The following is a 7248-nucleotide window of genomic DNA, read 5'->3' as shown; positions in this document are numbered from 1 at the left end:
AATTAAAATAAGATACCAACTCTTTTAATTCTTTGATGAATTGATAATAATTGAAATGTACAGTGCTAATTTTAATCTTCAGCCGGTTGTTTAAAGAAATAATTCTTACCCTTCCTCAAAGTCAAAAATAAATAAGTAAAAAAAAAAATACCTCAAGGAGAGAAGGAATCTCTGGCCTAATAGACTTTTTTACTGCAAATTGTCACAAAATCACCATTTAAAAAAAAATAAAATAAAAAGTTATTTAACTTTTTTTTTTTTTGAAGAATAAGTAATTACTTGCCTGACTATAGTAACTGACTTTTTTCTCTTTTCATAGCACTTTACCTATACAGAAAACTCTAGCTCTTACAAATGTACTTGCTTTACAAAATGCTGGCTCCATCATAATCAATTGTGAAACAGATTTCACTGCCACGAGGATTTCCCCTGGGTCTTGCCCTAAGGAAAATGCATGTAACCCAGACAAATTTCAAACCCAGAAAATTATTTGTATGATGGCTGTCATGGAGCAGCTCTGCAAAGACCCATTAGAGGAATGTTGAGAGTAGGAAATAAAACTCAAATATTTCAAAAGCACACAAAACAGGGAAAAAGAAACTAAATGCAGATTTTATTATTACTCTCACTGCTATTAGTATTGTAAACCACTAAGAGAATAAATTCTTCTTCAGGCATTTTTAAGAACTTGAAATTCACACTTACCATCAGTGAAATTTAAAATACTGTTATAAAACTCCAGGTCAAATTTCTGTTTGGAAACTAGGAAGGATAAGTTTTTAAAAATAGATCAAATTTTTAGGAGTGGTTAATCATCTTATATGGGCATTCAGGTTAACATGAATTTGATAACCAGGACTGAAACAAAATTATAGAACTTGTTTGGCAGGTATTGTAAGAGTTTCTATAGAATTTAAGAAAACTTGGAAATATCAGATACATGTGCATGAGTTACTGAAGAAATGTTTTTCCTCCTTTGAGTCTGTTATACTTAATTAGATATTAACTCCAGGTGGGATGTCACCTGGAATTCTTTTATTTGGAATGATTGATTTTTAAGATCTAATCCATTTTGATAAATCACTGTGTGAGCATGGCTCAGTTCAGAACAGTGATTTAATTCTACTGTGACTATTCTGACCTTAAATATTAAGCAAGCATGAGATACTCAGAGAAAACTGTTATGGACTACTCTTCTGAATAGAAGCATTTACATTTAGTTCTTTACAGAATTTTGAGATCTTTATATTTTTCATATCATTTATCAAAATTAATTTACTACAAATAAATTCTGACTAGTTCTTTTCATAATAACTTAAATTAATCTACATATGCACTTTGTTTAAGCCACTGAGAAAATAAAAAGATGAGAAATGGAGAACAACTGTGTGTGCCATTTAATACTCTGTAAGAGTAAAAACTGTTATTATTTATTACGCTACCCACATAAAAAAAATCGCACCACCTATGCATGTTAGCAGACCAAGTATGCTGAAAACATGGATGCAGATATCAGGTTACGGAAAGTTATTCTCTTTTAATATGCCTCCAGTCTAAGCAAACACCTTACTTGGGCAGCTAGATAAGTACTGCAAGTTGTGGAAGTGCAGAACACCAGTGTTAGTGGGAATTGCTGGCCAGACTTCATTCAGCAGCTAAATGAGATCCTGAGAGTCCAACTGTCAGCATTTAATTCCTTTGTTCAGCAGCCTTAACATGTATACTTTCTTAGCATATGTATAGTTGATTGCTCACACTTCTTCCAGATCTTGCAAATATTCCTGGACTGAAGTTCATTCTTGTGTGTTGTACGGGTTGTTTAAATTTGTTCTCGTCACATCTTTTTGCCCTGATCCTGTGGTAGGGGAAGGGCTGAGGATTTATTTATGCATACTATTTATTATTTTAACTGTTATTTCTGCAAAAGTCTCATAAGATCTAATATGATTTGCCATTTTGAATATTTCCTGAACTTTTAAGTGTGTTTAGGAAATGAGGGAGAACAAAACTTGATTTGGTATATCAATAAAGTCATGGACTTGAATTTTAGAAACAGGTAAGTAACTTTTTAATTCTTTGACATTAAATTTAAAAATGTTGTGCCTGAATTAAGGCATCTATTTGCTCATAATTTAACGTTATGACTTGACACATTTGCCTTCCTAATATTTAATAACCATTAGGTAACCATAATAACAGAATTAAAGAGACATTCAGTATGGATGTTTCAAATCAACACCAATCCTTGGTAAGCAGTATTCTGGCTTTAGGGTAAAATGCATTTGTTATCAGCTCCCAAAAAAACATATTATGTTGGTGATTTTTAGTCTCTTATTTCTGTCTTTTTAGGTCTGTCGCAGGAAAAAATAAACAAACATCAACATGCAAAATTACTCTTACTAGGTCAATGGTGCGTTTTAGAAACAGGTTTGCAGGAAACAGACATCCAATAGCTTTTACTTCTCTTTCATCTCATGTCTATACTGTTTGCCTTCGTAAGACAACAGTAACAGACAATACGAAGAAATTTGTGTTGCTTAGAAGTTATGTCAGTCTGTGCTTTTCTTGAGCATAACACTCAAAACAACATATTTCTTACCTCCTTTTTTTTTTTTTTTTTTTTAAATGAATCAATCTTTTATTATCTCCCTTCACAGAAGGGCAACATTTGTTTCTTTATTTTGTATATGATGTTACTACAATAGATAACAGGATATTGCAGTCTTTGTGATGATTTAGAATCAAGGGGGGCTTCTTTCTTTTACTCTTTTTTTACGTGCCATTTCTTTACCTCGTTTGCTTTTGGTTTTGCTCATGCTGGATTGACCTGCACATGTGCTGTAGACAGTCTTCTGGCTTGCATGCACACAAACACACGTGTGGTGCATATACCAATGGGATCCACTGCCACATTCTGCATGCATTCCTGCAAACAAAATTCCTCTTTCTTTTGAAAATTTGGCTTATTGATGTGTCTTTTTACAAGGAAAAACAAACCAAAACAAAATAAAAACAACAACTAAACCAAACAAATTCAATAAATAAATCCAAATAAAACACAACAAACAAAAAACAAACACTCTAATTAGCATAACTTGAAAGAGGAATGCTCAAAACTGCTCAGCAAACCTGAGAGGGGTTTGGATTCAGGACTGCTTTTCACTTCCTTTTTTTTTTTTTTTTTTTTTTTTTTTTTTTTTTTTTTTCACAGAAGAAATCCTAGTACTGATGAAGTCTTCCAGATTTGAAAAATATTTTTCAAACAAGCCCTGTTGCAGTGGCTGCACCCGGAGCACGTGATTAATACAGATTTTGTTGATTAATCAGTACATGTTGTTAAGGGTACTTTTTGTTTTTCTGGTGATAAATAAGTAGAAATAATCACACAGATCATAGAAAAATAATATTTATAAAATTAAACATTTTTTGCCAGTTAAAAAATGTGTGGAATAATCTGATGAATAAGCACAATACTTAATTTTTTATTCAGTTTTTGTAAATCACTTCATCATTTTGAAAGAAAATTTTCACAAAATTCCTTCAAAAATACATATATTTTACTGGGTATATGTACAACAAAATGGTAAATTCATGAGATTATGTCAGTTTAAACATTTTGTTCAGAAATGAGTTATATTAATGAAATAGTCTCTTTTTAAACAAAAATAAAGAATGTTTAAATATCATGAACATCACCACCACATTTTGCATTTTATGAGTCTCTGTCATTCTTTAAATGACTTTATTCCCCAGTTAGAGAATAAAGATCCAATTTCTAACTATGCTTCACTGCTCAAGGTACGAAAATTTCTTAAAAAGGAAGTATAGGATCAATTTACTGTTAAATGTATTACAGAAGTGAAATGTTAAAATGCTACAATGGTATGTTGGAAGCATTTAATTTTGATAGGCATGATGTATAGCTAGGGAAGTAAGTGTACTCAAATAATTATGCTGTCTTTGAAAGACTAGGCAATTTAAAAGTAGATTATCCAATGAGACTGAAGTAGTAGTTGTCAAATTTTCAGGAAGTAATTAAACAAGCAGAGGTTCTCTCTTTTTTACTGGCCGTTTCTGGATTGCATAGGGATTATGAAGAGAGACAAGAAAAATGACAGAGAAGGCTAAACAACACATCAAACTCCCCTTGAACAAAACTTTTTTTTTTTTTTTCCTTTTGAAATTACAAACAAACAAAGTAACATTTGTAATATTTTTCTTGCAGGTATTGGAGAAAATGTTGCTCTTTGGAAAAACAACAGACAATGGATTTTATTTTTTGAATACCTCACAATGAAATCTGTGTTGCCCCAGAAGACTAGTTCCCCTCTTTAGGTTTGGGCTTTTTTTTTCTTTTCTTTTTTTTTTTTTTTTTTTTTTTTTTTTTCAAGGGCTTTTGTTTAGAACCAGGCCATTCTGGTTGGCTGCCATCTGGCACTTGGCCTTTCCTTTCAGAAAGTGGGGCTGCAATTGTTTCTCCAGCTGCTGTCAGTGCTTCCTGAGCCTTTGCACAGCTCCACGCCGCTCACAGGGTGCCTCCATCCTCTGGTGTATGCAGCCCAGCTCTGTCACTCTGCTTTTTTAATGCAATAGCTGCCTCCGGTTTTCTCAGTGAGTTAATACCTCATAATGAGCAGCTCTTTGCCTGGGCCTTGGTTTAGCTGAGAACGGCTGCTGACTGCCCCTTGGACAAAAAAAGTGATGGAATATGAAGATGTACATCAGCATCCCGCAGTTGCAGTCCAGAACAGGTATGCAGTTAGGTGTCCAAAAAACATCCAATGGCCAGCAGAAATATAGAGGGCAGGGGCACATCTTCAGGCCCACTTCACTTTAGTGCCCTTTTCACTTGGCTTGCTTGGGGATGTGCAGAATTACCCAATTTTTTATGATCTACAAGACAAAGTACTCCATGGAATATTCTAATACACATGTAAAGGGAACTCTATGCATCTTTTGACTTCATTTCTTAAATTTCTTTCAAACAGTAAATGTGATTCTCCCTCCTCCCCAAACAAATAAGCAAATAAAAAATAACATAATAAATTTATTTATTTATAATTATTTATAATATAACATGTGTGATTGAGCCCCTACAGGTTTTAAACAGCAATGAGTCTCAGCCTCCCATTTCCTTGGCATCAGGATAAGCTGAGCAACAACAACACAACTGTGTCATTATTTTCATTTAAAGTAGATATGATGGCTGTTGATAAGGAACCTGATCCAGTGATCACCAGAAGGTATTTTTAGGGGGTCATCCATTGGATGAGGAACTTCAGGAGATTTGGAGATTTCTGCAGATAAACTTATGCTTTCTAAACTCATGGCTTAATTATGATTCTGCAGAGACAAGTTCACGATACGCAGGAAACTTTGAAATCGAAAGTGCACATGTATGGAGTTGAAGTATGGACAGAAATTGGAGTATGGACAGAAATTGGAAGTACAATTACAGAAGTACAATTACAATTAGTCCAAAACAGTGACTCAAATACTAAAGCTGTTGTGTTTAATCCATAGTGGTGGCTTTTAGTTTTTTGTCCCAAGGGCAGTTTCTAGCAGCCATAAACAAGACACACAATATTTAGTGGATTTAAAAATTCTTATCTAACTATCCTCATAACCAGTCCCTGAGTATCTAGGCACTAAGTGTTGTATCAAGCCAATGTTTTCTGACTTTAGGAAGATAAGAAAATTGATTTACCCACTGTATGTGTTCTGGAGCATCTCTAACAAAATAGTCCACTCTCCTACTTTACTGTAGGAGGAGAAAAGTTCTGTAGTTTTTCTTTCTTGTCCTCACTTCCACGACGGTGCCTTATAGCAGTTAGGGTAAAATGTTACCTATCTCAGGGAAAAGAATAGCCAAATTTAGGTTTGCTAAAATGGTTGAATACTTTGAACTATGGCTGAGTTTTGGATTCTGTACCAGGATAGAAAGCCCTTAACAGCAACTCTTATTCAAGGTTGAGATTTGACACATAGACAATTTTTGAAAGGGCTTAAATATCTTACATAATTTGTTTTAAGGCAAATAGAACTGAAACATGATGCTCTTTCAAATACAGCATGCCCTTAATATTGCTTATGAGCTTGTAGCAGTCAAGTATCTAGTTCTTGGCAGTAAGATGGAATTCATGGTGCTTTCTTAAAAAATAAAAAATGACATACATATAATGTGAGGGGAAAAAAAACAACAACAAACTATGTTCTTTAAAGTGACTCCATTTCAGCTGTGCCCTGTTTTGTCCAAATGCCATCTCATCATCAAAGATATGTTAAGATATGTTCCTGAATTTGTATACACTGAGTTTCTCTTCAGGAAGGAAAATAAATAAATTAAAGCTCAACATACAACTGTGCAATCTTGTGTGTCTGTTACTGCTTTTCATTCTGTTCTTGACAGGCACACAGTGACTTCCTAAAAACATTCTAGCCAAAATTTGCAAGACAGCCAAACCAATAAGCACTGCCTGAATGTTAAGATGTAGTACTTCCACTACAGTGCTCATGAGCTGTTTGGCAGGATGGATAGCTCAGGTGAATGGAGATGCACTGCTTGTTTCTAGAGCTATGCTGGTGGTACAAGCCAGCTCACGTCACGGTACCATGAAGCCCAGGCTACCTATTTTCTGCTTTTGGTACCAGCTCACCAACCATCTCATGTCAGCACCCTCCAAACCTATTCCAAAACAGGAATGCCAGAATCTGGTATATGAATGTCCAGCCAAGAAAGTGGCTTTCATGCTTATTCTAAAATTTCCACCCATCTCTCTCTGTATGTTCTAGTAGAGCAGACTCCAGAGGACATATCCCACCCCAGGCGAGGGAGCAGATCAGATCACTCCAGCAGCTTCTTTGGACAAATGCCTCAGGAGAGACAGTAAAAAGCACTCCTGTCCTTGTAGGATCCTGCGCCCAGGACCCCCTTGCCCTGCACAAGACAGTAAGTGACACCAGAGACCACGTGGGGGGACTCTAGGTCCGTGGGACTGGCCTCTAAGAAAACAGGAAAGAAAACTAAGTATGTCGGATAGACAGACCAACTCTTTAATTGCCTACAAGTAGTCCTTTCTGTCTTGACCTGTTCCAGAGGCATGACGTTTCTCCTGTCAGCAAATTGCTGACCCTGCCACTTCCAGTTGCCTAAAGAACTAGCTCTCCTCCCCTCCAGCCAGGGCTTTGGCTACTCTCTCACTTGGTGCTAGGACAAGTGTGGAAACTACCCATATTGTAGGCAGAGCC

The sequence above is a fragment of the Aythya marila genome, assembly GCF_965140915.1.
Source record: "Aythya marila genome assembly, chromosome: 4".
In the NCBI taxonomy this organism is placed as follows: domain Eukaryota; kingdom Metazoa; phylum Chordata; class Aves; order Anseriformes; family Anatidae; genus Aythya; species Aythya marila.
Note: the sequence above shows the minus strand (reverse complement) of the source record.